Source organism: Lactuca sativa, chromosome 9 (assembly GCF_002870075.4).
Source record: "Lactuca sativa cultivar Salinas chromosome 9, Lsat_Salinas_v11, whole genome shotgun sequence".
NCBI classification, from domain to species: Eukaryota; Viridiplantae; Streptophyta; class Magnoliopsida; order Asterales; family Asteraceae; genus Lactuca; species Lactuca sativa.
The window spans coordinates 185249747-185266885 of NC_056631.2; the positions used below are offsets into that span (position 1 = coordinate 185249747).

The following is a 17139-nucleotide window of genomic DNA, read 5'->3' on the forward strand; positions in this document are numbered from 1 at the left end:
AGATAGCAGAGATGAGTCGAGTACCATATGCTTCTGTTGTAGGCTCGATCATGTATGATATGACTTGTACTCGTCCTGATGTGGCATTATTGAGTGTGGTCAGCAGATATTAGGGGAACCCTGGCAAGGCTCACTAGACAGCGGTAAAGAGCATTCTCAAGTACCTACAGAGGACTAAGGACTGGGTCCTTACCCTCGGTGGGTGTGATGACTTGATAGTATTAGGGTATAGTGATGCTAGCTTCCAGACTGATAGGGATAACTTCCGCTCTCAGTCAGGCTGGGTCTTTACGTTAAACGGAGGAGCAATTTCTTGAAGAAGTTCCAAGGAGGAGACAGTAGCCGATTCAACTTATGAATCAGAGTATATAGCGGCAAGCAAGGCAGCAAAGGAGGCTATATGGCTAAAGAACTTCATTGGAGACCTTGGAGTTGTAGCAGCTATAAAAGATCCTATAGACATTTTCTGTGATAATGAAAGTGCAGTTTCCTTAGCCAAGGAACGAAGGGATCATGGGAGATCCTGACACATCGATAGAAAATACAATTTTTCATCGAACATCAAATAGAAGGACTCCTTGTGGCAATGTGGGTATCATCGGATGAGAAGCCAACAAATCCCCCCACGAAGGGACTGGGTAGGTTTAAGCATGTCTAGCATGCGAGGCGCATAGGGATGAAGGATGATATTAGTTTTAGTAGTTAGATAGCTTTGAAATGTGTATGGTGTAATTGACATTTGATGATGAATAAAAGTTGTGTTTATTTATGAGTAATGTGTTGCTATCCTTTGTCAATCGTTTACAATCGTTTCATTTTGCATGTTTTGACTTCCAGAATAATTATGTTATTGTATTTCATATTATTCAAATTCTCCAAGTCGGTCATATGTTGGAAGTAGATATGAATAAAGACTGTCATGTAGTTGGTTGTAGATGTCTAAGATGATGGAAATTGCAAAGTGTTGCAACAACACTCATGAGTGCTCATAAGTTCTGAGTATTGGATTCAACCCACGCTCACTGGTATCACTACATGGAATTTATCTCAAGTGATCGTGAGACGGTAATATCATATAAGTCTTCAAACCTAGAGATATGATTTGTTGCCTATGAGTTGGTTATACATTGATTGTATGAAAACACATTGGTAACTCGATGTTATAAAACGTGCCTTTGTGTATGATTCAACAAGTCGTAGAACAAGCATATGAGTCGGAGGTTATCTGTTCCTTCTTGGATAAGAAGCAATATATGGGGCCCATGATGATTTTGTGTTGACCGATGTACTGGGCCCGGTCAGAACTAAGTTGATGTGTTCAATTAAGTTCTATGTCAAACAAATCGGAAATCGGGATACAAACTGCTGCACAATAAGTAAGACATTGTTCCATGCATTTGTCAGGCTAATATCTAGAATAGAGGATTATATGATCACTTATCTTAAATGGTGTATCATCATCATCTCAGTAGCGCGAGACCTTGAAAGAGCTACGATTGCTGATTGGTTCCTAAAGTCATTCTTACAGTTATAGTTATTAAACTTATCCAAGTGTGAGACTGTTGAATTAGGTGTTTATGTTCATAACTATTCCTGGAATGTACTTGACTCGATTAGCATGGTCCATTTGGGCTGCATGGCATTGCAACATTTGGATAGACTAAATGAGAGAAAGGAGACTTAAGGATTATTAATATATTAATACTATTATTTAATTAGTATTGATCAAAGAATTAATTTAGAATTAATTAAGTGATCAAAAAGAGATTAATTAAATATATGGGGTTAATTGTATAAATCATCTATTCTTGTATAGTGGGCTAATGATCCATGGTTTGTATGGATTGGGTTAAAACCCATAAGGTGCTCCATAGATAGTCCATGGAGGTTACAAACACATGGATCATGGAATATGGAAAGCCATGGTAATTAGGGTTTACATGGTGTAACCCTACTTGTGCCACAACTATATAAAGACCCCTAGTCTAGAAAAAATCGGACTTATACAAGCATGAAAGAGGGCTAGCCGATTTTGAGGTGTTAGTGAATTTCTCTCAAGGTTATTCTAAGTGTTGTGGTGTTGTGTGAGACATTTAAGGCATCACACTTGAGGTGCTAGGATCACAAGGTTCTCAAGGAATCCAAACAACAAAAGGTATGTTCTTCTTCTACCATTTATGTTTAAAAGTTCCCTATGCTATGTTAGATAGGTTAAGAACCTTGGAAAACAATTTTGCATTTATCTTAGTAAAACATAGATCCAAGGTTTCTAGGGTTACATGTACACCTTAGGATTGTTAAAATGCTAAAAAAAAAACCTTTAGCGGGGTCATGTGATTGCTTACACCTCGAGGCAGTTGAAGCCTCATGATGTGAACTACCCTGCGTGTGACTTGGAGTTGGGGGTTGTGGGTTTTTCCCTCAATATTTGGTGAGATTAACTCTATGGGGTCTCATGTACTTTGTACATGGATCACAAGAGCCCGAGCTATTTGACGGATCATTCGAATCTGAACATGAGGCATTGCAAAGGGTTAGATATGGTGAAGGATTATGATTGTGAGATCCTTTATCACCCCCGAAAAGGCCAACATGGTGGTTGATTCTCTTAATTGCAAAGCGGTTGTGGCTTCGACCAAGGATATTTGTTTGAGGATGACAGTGATTACCCCACTTTTAGAGTAGATTCGAGAGGCTTAGTTTCAAGCTATGAAGGAAGAGTATTGGAAGAGTGAACACATAGTGGGTTAGTTGGCTTTATTCGATTATGCTAGCTAAGGATGAGCGTGTGGGTTCCATATTAGGTGGTGTACGTCAGGTATTGATGGAGGAGGCGCACAAGTTGAGGTTGTCTATTCATCCTGGAGCTACAAAGATGTATAGGGATCTCTGACCCAATTATTGGTGGCCATGCATGAAGCGAGATATGGCACGGTATGTGGAGAGGTGCTTGACTTGCAGGAAAGTCAAGACCGAGCATCGGCTATCCCACGGAAAAATGGAGTCGTTGGAAGTTTCCATTTGGAAATGGGAAGAGATTACGATGGATTTTATCACATAGTTGCCTTGGCGGCGTGCGGAGTGGATTAATATGGTTCATTGTGGATCGATTGACAAAGAGCGCATTTCATTCCGATAGGAGAGTATTTCGGCGTAGAAGCTGGCCGAAATTTACATTCGGGAGGTAGTGGCATGGCATGGAGTAATTTTATGGTCTCGGATAGAAATGTTCAGTTTACTTCCATGTTCTGGAAGAGATTCCACGAGGAGTTGAGTAATCATCTGCACTTCAACATGACTTTCCACCTGCAGACTGATTGTCAGAATGAGCGGACTATCCAGAAATTAGAGTACATTTTGCGGGCATGTGTTCTAGATTTTGAAGGTGGTTGGGATATGTCACTTTTAGTCCCATGAATGAGATTTAATGGGAATTCTTCCACTCTGAAAGTTGGGAGTTACTTCTCTTGATGTTTCTGAGGTCCTTAGTCCATAAAGTTAGGATCTTGATGCTTGTTGATCAATCATGCGTGTGTCTATATCCATTTGGTGTCTATATCCATTTGGTGAAAGTAGAATGCTAAATCTAGGGTTTGAGTTCGTTTGAGCCATGTAAAGTTTCCAAGTAAATGATTTTATGGACTTCAATGTTCCCCAAGGCTTAGATCTGAAGTTTGGATGTATGGTTGTAAGCATTAAGTGCTAGAGGAAAAAGTGCTTATTGGGCACATATGTTAGGCATACGCAAGCGTACGCATTCGAGTCCCCGATCAAACATAGGACCTAGTGCATTGGGCGTACGTCTATTACACATAGCGTAACAGGCTGGGTCTTGGGCTTTGTAGTTTGGGCCATACTTGTAATATTAGGGGTTTGTTCCTTGTTGGACCACTATCCTTTCTGACGTTAGGTCGTTGTTAGACTTTGGGGCTTTTTGGATTTTGGGACATATTTGGCTTTGGGTAACCTTTAGGCAATTGGGCCACTATTGGGATTTTAGTTTGGGCCTCAAATATTGGACCAAAGTGAGGAAAGGTTAAAATGGTTTTTCAACCTGGGTGTTGGACCAATTAACTAGATTCTCATTTATGGATTATGACCCAATTATTAATTAGGGTTTTGTTTGGTTGGTTAGTATGTGGATTCTTCGGTTCAACAACCTAATCATCTATCGACTGACAGCATACTGAGGTGAGTTTGCTCACTATATTGTAGGGTAATAGGATATGTTATGTGTTTGTAGTCTTTGTGACTCATATTTTATGTGTTTTTTGCATGTGTGCCTGTTTTCTATATGTATGTTGGATGAAATAGACATGGTACAACCTTGTATTGACATATGAGTTGAAATAGACTCGAGGGTTAAAAAGACCCGAATGTGAAATAGAGCCGAAAAACCCTTGAGCTGTCATATGAGTTGAAATAAACTTGGAGGACAAATAGACCCGGGGGAGAAATAGACCCGACACAGCCTTGAGGTGGCATATATGTATGGTGTGCGGTATTTTGGGGAACTCACTAAGCTCCGTGCTTACGGTTTTTATTTTATGTTTGAGGTACTTTCGGATCGAAAGGGAAGAGCTCGGGATGATAGAATCGCACACACCATGATTTTTCACTTATTTGACTCTGATGTGTTTCATATGGCTATGAATATGCTATGATTTCCCTTTGTTTTGATCAACACATTTGGTTGATGCTTTAAATTAATATGAAAACAAAAACTTTTTGGTTTTAAATTTTGGGACGTTATAATAAAGCTCATGGACAAGTAATTGCAAATGTAGGTATTTATCTTCTAGACTAGTATTCTCGCATGGTTAACTTTATGGTGAATTATCCAAAGGGGTTTCACGTGACAATACAAAATTGTTAGTGAAGTCTAACGAAAATTTCAAAGGTGACGACATCTATACAACAAATGTGTTATATAAAGAAGTGTTGCGAGACATGTATTTGGTTGAAAGACTTATACAATTTATATATTTTTTTCTGGCTTGAACCATTTATTCATATCAATTATTTGATGTATCCTATCAAAAATAACGCTAAAGTTATATTCTATTGTCTTGCACATGTATTTTCTTTTGAACATAACATTTTTTAAATGAAACATATAACTAAAAAAAATTATTTGTCGTCGTCGCTTTGTGTGGGTAACAACTACTATATATATATATATATATATATATATATATATATATATATATATATATATATATATATATATATATATATATATATATATATATATATATCAATGCCTTAAAAAACAGCTATCACGGGTCGAACCTAACTGGGAATCATGGAAGAGAGCGGTTCAATTATCACGGGTTTTATGCTTATTTATGAACTGGAAAAACACGGTTAAACTGGTTAAACCGGTTAAATTGAATAAAACCTTTTCGCATAATAAACATTGATGGTCTTTTTCACGTCTGTTTACAAATCTCTAAATAAAAACATATGATAATTGTTATAAGTTTTTCTCGGCGTTTGCATTCATCTAAACCTTTATTTTATTTCGGTATTATACTTTATTTTCCTTTTGATGTATATGGATTGATGTAAAACTTATGCTGATATGTTATTTTAATATAATTGGATTGATCTACAACTTGTTTTATATGTATTTTTAATGTTTGAACTTATGTATTTCAAAATTTTGATTTATGTATCTATTTATACGTAGGAAAATAGGAAAAAAAAAATGAAAATTATAGAAACCGATTGACCTAGCTTTCGAACCGGTTCAACCAGGAGCCAATCATCCTACCGGTTCCACTAAAAAGTGATTTTAAAACACACACACACACACACACACACACACACACACACATATATATATATATATATATATATATATATATATATATATATATATATAGTGTTGCAAAACTCGGTCTACTCAGCCGATTACTCGAAATCGGCCCTCCATCGAGGCGAGTAATGTGAAGTCGGCCAAAAAACTCGGATTAAGTCAAACTCGGTGAAAAATCGGTCAAACTCGGTCAAAAATCGGTCAAAATCACTCTAACTCGGGCGTACTCGGTCTTACTCGAGCCTACTCGGTCAAACTCGGCCAACTCGGTCAAAATTGTCATAAAAAGAGAAAAAAATCAAGAATTTCAAGATTAATATGTATAATAAACTTAATGATTTATTATTTAACACACACATGCGATTATTACTACATATATATATCTTAACCTTTTAGTAACTATTCACTAAGTGAGACAATTGTGTGTATTTCAGTTTTTATGTATTCACATGTGTCTAATTTTGTTATATATTTCAATCAAATTATGATTTTGACACATATAATTTTCATAAAAATATTTCTACATGAATTACCGAATCCGAGTACTCCCCGAGTACTCGCTATTCCCTAGTCGGCCGAGCAGGTACCGAGTAGCGACTTTTACGATCTTATATATATATATATATATATATATATATATATATATATATATATATATATATATATATATATATATATATATATATATATATTCATAACATATTATCTTCCATCCATTGATATCAAATTTGATAAAAAAAAAATTTTTGATCAGTTCAGATTCATATTGTGAATTTTTTCAAATTCACGTAACGAATATTTATAGATTCACCTTGTGAAATCTGTTCAGATTCACACTGTCAATCTGTGCAAGTTCACACTGTGAAACTGTGTAGATTCATACAGTGAATTTATACAAAATTAATTATTTCTAATACAGATTCACAATGTGAATCTTAACAAATAAAAAAAGTAAAAAAAAGTTTTATTAAATTTGATATCAATGGGAAGAAGATAAAAAGTTATGGATTTCTATATTTTTAGAATTTTTATTCGATAAATAATAGGATCTAAAACTTGAAAAAAATAATGGTTCTTTGGTTTTATGTTTTGAAATGGTTCGTTGCTGAACTTTTGTTTCTCTCTCTCTCTCTCTCTCTCTCTCTCTCTCTCTATATATATATATATATATATATATATATATATATATATATATATATATATATATATATATATATATATATATATATATATATATATATATATATATATATATATATATATATAGGCTAGGTTATAATGTGGACGGACAACTATTTTGCGGTTGTGTGGACAGTGTTATTCTATAATAATTACTAAGAAAATAAGTCGTTTAGTAAAGTGAATACATTCAACCTCACACAACTATCGTAATTTTCATTCATTGTCACTAATTCTTATTAATATTTGTTCTCACGTATCGTTTTTCACTCATTTTCATTATTATAGAATATGACTTAATAAATATTCTGACAGAATGAGAAGAATAATAAAAGGTGTATAATAACCTTATAGACGATTTAATTAGTGAGAATGTGTGATAACGTCAATAATTATGTAAGATTGAATGTATTCATAATATCAAACAATATATTATATTTGTCATTCTCACATAATAACACTATCCACACGTCCGTACAATAGATGTCAATACAAATTTATATATATATATATATATATATATATATATATATATATATATATATATATATATATATATATATATATATATATATATATATATATATATATATATATATATATATATACACGCTCAAATGTCATTTCTATGAGCTAGCTTTTAAGATAGGATCTAACTTTTCGATTATTAGATAGTTTTTCAAATAGTAAACATAGTGTTTGACAGTTTTTCAAACCTTACGTTTCCTTACATAACCATTCAAAACATCAAATTTAGCATTCTTTCTTTTCCACATAGTGTTGCTATTTTTTCAATTGGTGTTGACATTTTTTCAATTTTAGATGTTGAGCAATATACGCTAACTGTTATGTAGTTGTCTAATGAACAGTTTATGTTATTAAAAGCCTAATAAATTAATACAAATTAAGATACGATAAAAACAATAAAGAACAATTGGTAAATTACATAAAACTCATGATACGAATATAAAACATAGAACATATGAGATGATCGATACAACGAGTTGTAACATTCGACAAGATAAAAAGTTGCAACATAGGACAACATACGACAAGATAACAGGTTGCAACATACATATAGCTCACGACAAGATAATAGCATAGCAAATAATAACCATGACGTGTGATTCTTATGCCAAACGAAACAAATACTTTAAACATATTCATTAAGATGTTCATCGATTGTGGTGATTTTAACATCTGGGTAGAGTTCACTAGCCTCCACACCAAATGAAGGTTCAATTATGAAGCTGGTTGCACTTCTTTTTCACAAAAGTCGAATACGATATAGACGACATGATGTTTTTGCCGGGAGAGTCTGCAAAATAAGAAAATTTATTTTTTTACAAAAAAAAAAAAAAAAACAAATCACGTTATTGTATATAAATATTAAACTAGTCTAAATTTATTAAATAGTATGTCATTAGATATGTCTTTCATATTAAATTAATATAATATTAGTCTTAGGCGTGTTCGACATTGAACGTTTGGAAGCGTTTGAGAGCTTCTAGCTTCTAATGTTTGACAAAACATTCCATTTTGAACAGAAATCCCCATTCGGCACTACAAACTTCTATCGTTTAGTTTAAACAAAATGCTTCAAATTCAAATGCTACTTCATATAGTGTTTAACAAAACGCTACAAACTATAAGTTACCCGCTACCAGCTAATTTTGTCGTAGACACCCTTACTATTATATTATGAATATTTGGTCTCTTGTCTAATTATACCATGGACTTATCGTATTTTAGTGACAAGTCCATGCCATAATTATATAAGAGTTTAAAAATTCTTAATCTAATGCCATTAGTAATATACTAATTATTTAGTATGAATGACTTATCTATTAATATACTAGTGGTGTAGCCCATATATTAATTAAAAAAAAAATTAAATATACAAGTCTAAATATTTGAGAACCTAGAATTTATAAAAAAAATAAGAAAAAACATGAATTATTATAATGCAAATGTTTTTTATATTTTAAATTTAAATAAATAAACAAAAGAAACTAAGAAGCTTTAATTTTGAGAATTTTGAAATTAAAAGGTAAGTTCATTAATAAAAATTGATATCCATGTATTACAATTATTATATTAAAATATTATGTTGAGTTTAATAAAATAGAAAAACTCATAAAATAAAAAAATTAAATCAAAATAACCATAAAATGACATTTAACAGATTGAATGAGATGTGAGAATCGACAAAAAAATATCCATTTATTACATTTGATTATCTAAGAAAAATGCATCTTTTTTTGTTTGGATTGGCCTTGAATATCTTTGAGAGCTTGGCGGCAACATATGTCCTATCAAAGGTCTTGCCAATTTTGGTTTCCCACATAGAAACAACTTCATTAAATGACATTGTATTGCCTGGAGGTTTGAATATCAGCGCCTTATTCAAGGTACGTGGGTCGTCGACTGTTTTGATAGTAATAAATGCCATGTCGTCTTCTTTGACTAAAACAGCTAGATATATTGGAATAATATTAGAGTTTTTCCCAAATTTGTCATCGTGTTGTACACTATGCATTAGAAGTTCTCCTTTTACATTTCTGTTTCCAAGGATGGTAATTTCTTTTTCGGTCTTCATTAGGGCTATTTTAGGTAGAAAATATTTTGCAAAACCATTGCATACTACAAGAGTATGTGGGATATTTTCAGTTTTGACCGTCTTACGAATTTCAGCTTTACCCTCAAAGATGCTCTTGGCTGGGTCGACTGCTCCATCCAAAATGCCACGGACCACATCGATTCCGAATTCTGAAGGTAAAAATCTCTAATAAATATAGTTCATTATTTCTACGTTAGTTTTATAGGTTATAGGAAACACATATTGAAAATTGAGTTATAATAAGAGGCATACAAAAGGAATAAATTTTTCTAATATTTTTGTCATTAATAAAAGATAATTTCACAAAATTTGTATCTTATACAATGGGAATCCATTGTAGACCTCTTTCTATTCCATATTCATATCTTGGATGAGACCTCGTTTCTTTACACTAACTTTACTGGACCAATGTTTATCAAGTTCGATTAGGAACAATTTTTGTGCATGTTTTGGTAAGAGGTCGAAACATCAAAAGTGCTCTCTCTCTCTCTCTCTCTCTCTCTCTCTCTATATATATATATATATATATATATATATATATATATATATATATATATATATATGTGTGTGTGTGTGTGTGTGCGTGTGTGTGTGTGAGTGTGATCTACGTAAATTATGGCCTACGGGTTAAATCGAATTTTTTATATACAAATTATCTGTAAATAATCAGTATATCAAATAAACTATAAAGGTTATATTATTACCACAATAGTCTAATTCAATTAAAAAGTATACCCTGATATTTCCAGCTACTTTAATGGCTTTAATTAGTTCGTCTTGCCAGCTGTAAACTTCCCACTTACTGTTGAGATCACTACATCAACTTTCTTCATTGCCTCCAACAACTTGTCATAATCCTCAAGATCTCCCTGAGAGAGTTCAAATAAATACATAAATATATATATTTAACATATACACACTCAATAAAAACCATTATCATAATTAAACTATGTAACATTGTTATGTGTAAAAACTAGTAAGAACTCAGTTACCCAACATCACCATCTAGTATATAATTTAAGGATTAAAAGACATGTGATTTTAAGAACATACAATAATACTAACCTCACTACATAAGCCTACACTACTCTCAAAAATGAATCACTCAACCTAATCTAGAACAAGATTAAGAACAGATAATAGACCATCTTAGAAAGAGTGTGTATGTTATGAAGGTGAAGAATGACTGAATGAATGACCCGAACAACATCCACTGGCCTTAAATATCTGGGTCATCTCCAACCCAAGGATCTACATGTTAACCTGGGTACATATCAAACTAAACATATTACCCCCTTCTATATTCTGCATGGTTTCTGTAACACCCTTTTACACATATATCTACAAATAACTTTATATTAATTAAAAAAATTTTGTTTGTAATTTTAAATATTATTTATTTTAACATCCCCCTCAAACTAAACGTTTTGAAAATAATTATTTAAAAGAAAAAGGATCAAACAAACTCGGTTTATCACTAAGACTTTCATGTTGAGAAGAAACAAGAGACTTAGTGAATATATCTACAACTTGATTAGAAGAACTAATTTTAACTAGTTTAATAATTCCTTTTATAAATTTTTCCCTTATAAAATGAACATCAATTTCAAAGTGTTTGGTCTTATCATGAAAAATTAGATTCATAGCCAATTTAATGGCTGATTCATTATCACAAAATATGTTTACATGTATAGAAATATTCAACCCAATATCATATAGAAATTTCAAAATCCAAATTAACTCACACTTAAAAAGAACTTAAAGCTCCAGATTCAAACTCTGTAGAAGAGCGCGATATAGTAGACTGTTTCTTGCTTTTCCAAGAGATAGGAGAACTACCAAAAAACACAACATAACCAGTTACTGATTTCCTAGAAAAAAATCCTTTTAGCCCAATCAGTATCTGAATACCCTTTTAATAAAAGTTCATCAAATTTAGACTTCAAAATACTTATACCCTTACCCGGACTAAACTTAAGATATCTTAACAACCTCATTGCAACCTGAAAATGAGCTTTAGTAGGTTTATGCATATATTGACTTAAAACATGTATTGCATATGTAATATCAGGTCTGGTAATAGTAAGATAAATAAGTTTACCAATTAACTTCTGGAAATATGTAACAATTTCCACGAAAATATCTTTATTATTATTAAACGCAATATTTGACTCAAGGGGAGTCTTAACAGGTTTCCAACTTAACATAGCAAAGTCATGTAAAAGTTACAGGCAATATCTTCTTTGAGATAAACAAATACCATTTCGAATATCAACAACTTCAATACCTAAAAAATATTTTAATTTTCCCAAATGTTTTATAAGAAACTGTGATTTCAAGAAATCTTTTACTTTTGTTATTTCAGTCTTACAGTTTCTAGTAACAATAATATCATCAAGATATACTAACAAAATAACAATCAACTTACCAGAAATTTTAACAAACATTGAGTAATCATTATAGATCTGTTTAAAACCAAAATTAATCAAAGAACTACTCAACTTTTCATTCAACTTTCGTGGTGCCTGTTTTAAACCATATAAAGATTTTAATAGTTTACAAACTTTGTTATCATTTTTACTATGATATCCAGGAGGTAATGTCATATATACATCGTCTTCAAGAGATCCATACAAAAAGGAATTATTAATGTCAAACTGATAGAAATTCCAATTATAGTTTACAGCTAAAGTAAGAACAACATGAATAGTGACAATTTTGGCTACAGGAGCAAAAGTTTCCTTATAGTCAATAACTTCCCTTTGATTATACCCTTTTGCTACTAAACGAGCTTTATACCTTTCTATTTCACCATTTGCCTTGTATTTTATTTTATAAATCCAATGACACCCTATCCGTTTTCTATTTTTAGGTAAATCTGTTATAACCCAAGTATTATTTCTATACAAAGCTTCCATTTCCTGATTGATAGCTTTAACCCATTCAGGATTAAGAGAAGCTTCATAATAAGATTGAGGTTCAACTATTTTATCAAGATTAGAGACAAAGCACTTGTTTTCAGAAATTAAATTTGAATAGTTAAGAGTTTTTTCAATTCCTTATTTATATTTTCCTTCTACAATATAATCAATAAATTTAGATGGAAGCCTAGTTTCTCTTCTAGTATATGTGAGACCAATAGACTGAGTATCAGAAGGATCAGAAACTAAAGGAATATTTTCCTCGGTCCTGACAGGAGAGTCAGGGGAACTAACACAACTAGGTACCGACCCTTCAAATAGAGGCACATTGGACCCTTCAAATATTAAACTGGCATCTATGTCCCTCTCTGTAGGATCTGTTCTACTAGGACTCAAAGGAGAACTAGCACCATCTAAATGATGATCCAGTCCTTGAGTTCTATTAGAAACACCATTATCAACATAATTTTCAGATGATAAAGGATCATCATAGGAAAATGGATCAATACTAGTAGAAACATCATTAGATCTACTAAACACAGGATTCTGTATTCTGAACGGAAACACAGATTCATAGAACTCAACATCCTTGAAAACAAACATAGAATTTGAATGAAGACTCAAGACTTTGTATCCTTTCTTTTCTAAAGAATAACCCATAAAAACACACTTTTCAGAACGAGCAGAACACTTACCAGTATTATTTAAACTGGTAGAAAAACACAAGCACCCAAACACACGAATATTATCAAAATTAGGTGACTTTTTATAAACTAACACATAAGGAGATAGCCTTTTTAAAATGAAAGAAGTAGTTCTATTAATAAGAAAAACTGATGTGAGAATAGCATCACCCCAGTACTTTAATGGAACTCCTCATTGAAACATCAGAGACCAAGCAACATTAAGAATATGCCTGTGTTTCCTCTCCACAACCCCATTCTGTTGTGGAGTGTAAACATAAGAGGTCTGATGAACAATACCATGATTTTTACAAATGGTTTGAAAACGAAAATTTGTAAATTCAGTTCCATTATCAGTTCTTATAGTTTTAACAACAACTTGAAATTGATTTTTTAACATATTAAAAAATATAACATAGATATGAAAAACTTATTCTTTAGACTTAAGAAGAAAAACCCAAGTAGCTCTAGTGAAATCATCCACAATAGTCAAGAAGAATCTAAACCCTCCTACACACTCAAATCTATAAGGTCCCCATACATCTAGATGAACAAGTTCACGAAGAAATTTTGTCACATGAAGACTATTATGAAATGCCTCTCTAGTCTGTTTGGATTTATGACAAACTTCACAAGGTGGGAGAGAAACATTACTAAAATTGAGGTTATTTTTAAGAATGTTTAAAGCTTGATCAGCAAGATGACCAAGTCTACTATGCCAAGTAAATTTAGACACACAACAAACATTCTTTGAAATAGAGGACTTACTACCTGAAATGTCTGGATCAAGGTAATAAAGTCCACCATATTGGTTACCAGTCTCCACCATCCCGTTGGACTGTGAATCCTGAATATGATAATTATGTTCATTAAAAACAACTTCACATTTTCTATCTTTACACAACTTATTAACAAATAACAAATTAACATTGAAATCTGGGATAGCAAAGACATCAAACAGTGTAATAGAACTAGATAGTTGCATATTCCCAATTTTATTAATTTGAGCAGAAGACCCATTAGGATGACTAACCCTTAGATTTAATCTAGAAACATTAATTGAATCTTGAAGATGTGACTTAGAGCTAATCATATGTTGACTAGATCCAGAGTCAACCACCCATTTGGAACCATTGTTTTAAGAAAAGAGTTACATGAAATACCTGCCATATTTGCATTGATGGATGTCTCATCCAACCCTTGCTTTGTTTCACCAATGAGACTGAGAAACTTTGCATATTGCTCATTAGCTAAAGACCGACAATCATTACTACTATCACCAGTTCTAGATCCAGGGGATTCAGTTTGAAAATCAGAAGTTGAATTATTAGAAAAACTTTTGTTTTGACTATTGACTTTAGACCTTGGCTTATAATCCTTTGGATACCCAATAATTTTGAAACATTTATCAATGGAATGACCCTTAAGACCACAGTTTTGACATTGTGGTATTTGACCCTTGGATTTAGATTTTTTTTTCTGATCAACAAATTTAGACATAAAAGTGGAAGACGAGGTTTTGGAACCTGAAGTCAAAGAATTAGAACCATGTTTTTTATTTGACTCCTCACGAGACACTAAAGGGAAAGAAGTTTTGACAGAAGGAAGAGGATCAATAAGCAAAATATGACTCTTAACTTGATTATAAGACTCATCTAAACCACTTTAAAACTTGCATAAACTTCATTAATTTTGAATGGTTCTTAAAGTTATTAGCAGCTTCACAAGTACACTCTGTAAGATTAGTTAAACCATCAAACTCTTTCCAATATGAATCAAGTTTACTAAAGTAATCAGATAAAGACAAACTTCCCTGAGTAAGAGAAACAATTTTTTGATGAACATTAAAGATAACAAAACTATCTGTTTTATGATAGGTTTCAGATAATTCATTCCACGGATCATGAGCACTTTCTGAACAAGCATGATTAGAATATAAGTTCTCAGAAATAGACCCAAGAATCCAAGAACAAGTAATAACATTAGCATGTTCCCACTTAGACTCTTTAACAGGATCATTAACAGGTTTAGGTACAGTTCCATCAGTTAAACCAAGTTTATTACGAGCCTTTAAGGCTCTAACCATAGAACTGCACCATATCCTAAAATTTTCAATGCCTAACAACTTGAAACTAATAACACTAGTGATAGTATTATCAGAAGGATGAGCATACAAACGATCATCAAAGTTTACTGCATGATCTAGTTTAGCCCCAAACACACTAGAAGATTCAACCCCAGAATTAGTCATTCTTTAAAAAAGAAAACAAATAAAAAAACAGAAATCAAACAAAGCATACAATAGTGAAAGCGATAAAGTCCAGATGGTCACCACAGTATGTCGGGCCTAAGTCAAGCAATCACCAAGTCCAAAAACAAGATAACAACTCGTATATATAAAGAAAACAAATAACCCTAGAAAAATAACAAGAAGGAATATGGAACAATAAACCTCACGGTGAGATCAGAAGAGAACACAACCAGTAAACCGATCGGCTCTCAGATCCGTTCTCAACTAAGGTTTATCGGTGATGAAATCCGAACCCTAGTGAGTTATTTTAGATCTTATGAGATTGACCGACCAATCCAGTAGAAGATAAGGCCATCACTAGAAGATAAGGCCATCACTCGATTAGAATGTAGAACAAACAGTTCCAACATTCTGAATCTGCAAAGCAATAACAAAAACTTGCAGTAACCCAGATCAAGAAGCTATTGTTTGCAATAGGCAAACAAAACCCTAATCTTACACGATCTGAAGATAGATCTACTTTTCAACAAGAAAACTAGACTAAAAGACAGATTATGAAGATCAACAAAAAAACAACTACAATGAATTAGAACCCTAAACAGTTACCTTGATTCTGCGAAGACGAAGCATCGACAGTCACACTGAGACGAGAATCGAAGCCCTAAATCTCTGATACAATGTAAAAACTAGTAAGAACTCAATTACCCAACATCACCATCTATTATATCATTTAAGGATTAACAGATAGGTGGTTTTAAGAACTTACAATACAAACCTCATTACATAAGCCTACACTACTCTCAACAATGAATCACTCAACCTAATCAAGAACAAGATTAAGAACAGATAATAGATCCTCTTAGAACTACAGAGAAAACCCTAATACAAGTGTTCTACAAAATGAGAGAGAAAGTGTATGTTATGAAGGTTAAGAATGACTGAATGAAGGACATGAACAGCAACCCCTGGCCTTAAATATGTGGGTCATCTCCAACCCAACGATCCACGTGTTAACCCGGGTACATATCAAACTAAACATATTACCCCCTTCAATATTCTGCACGTTTTCCTGCAACACCGTTTTACACATATATCTACAAATGACTTTATTTTAACTAACAAAATTTTAGTTTGTAATTTTAAATATTATTTATTTTAACATTATGATACATACATAAACTAGTTTAACACCATGACTTTTGAAATCGTCTAGAAGCTTGGTTTTACGTCATCTTTAGTTGTTCTTGGTCTTTTCAAAATAAAAGTTGGATGCCCTTCTTTGAGGCTTGCCTCTATTAAATACATTTCGATGTATCCAGCCCCTCCGATGATCAAGATCTTGCTTGCCATTGATATAATGGTTTTGAGGAGAAAAGAGAGTTTGGGGGATTGATGTGAGAAAAGATTAGGGTATTGATGTGAATATATATAGATTTTTAAAATTCAAGATGTTGCAGGAGGATATAGAATGAAAAGCAATGTCTACTCCTGTAGTATATAAATGGTCCAACTTTTTCAATTTTAGCTTGGATAGTCCCTAAAACATTTTAATGTCAAATTTTTTTGTAATGTTGTTAGATTTAACTAAATTCATGTGATACTTTTACTTTCATGTATTATTATGATTTTTTTATATGCCGGTATACCCACAACAACTTAAATCT

The 17139-nt window shown here is 32.6% G+C and overlaps 1 pseudogene; it reads right to left on the minus strand.

The window, feature by feature from the left end:
- Window positions 1-8128: 8128 nt before the first annotated feature.
- On the minus strand, window positions 8129-16831 carry LOC111905080 (phenylcoumaran benzylic ether reductase Pyrc5-like; annotated as a pseudogene).
- Between the last annotated feature and the right edge of the window lie 308 nt (window positions 16832-17139).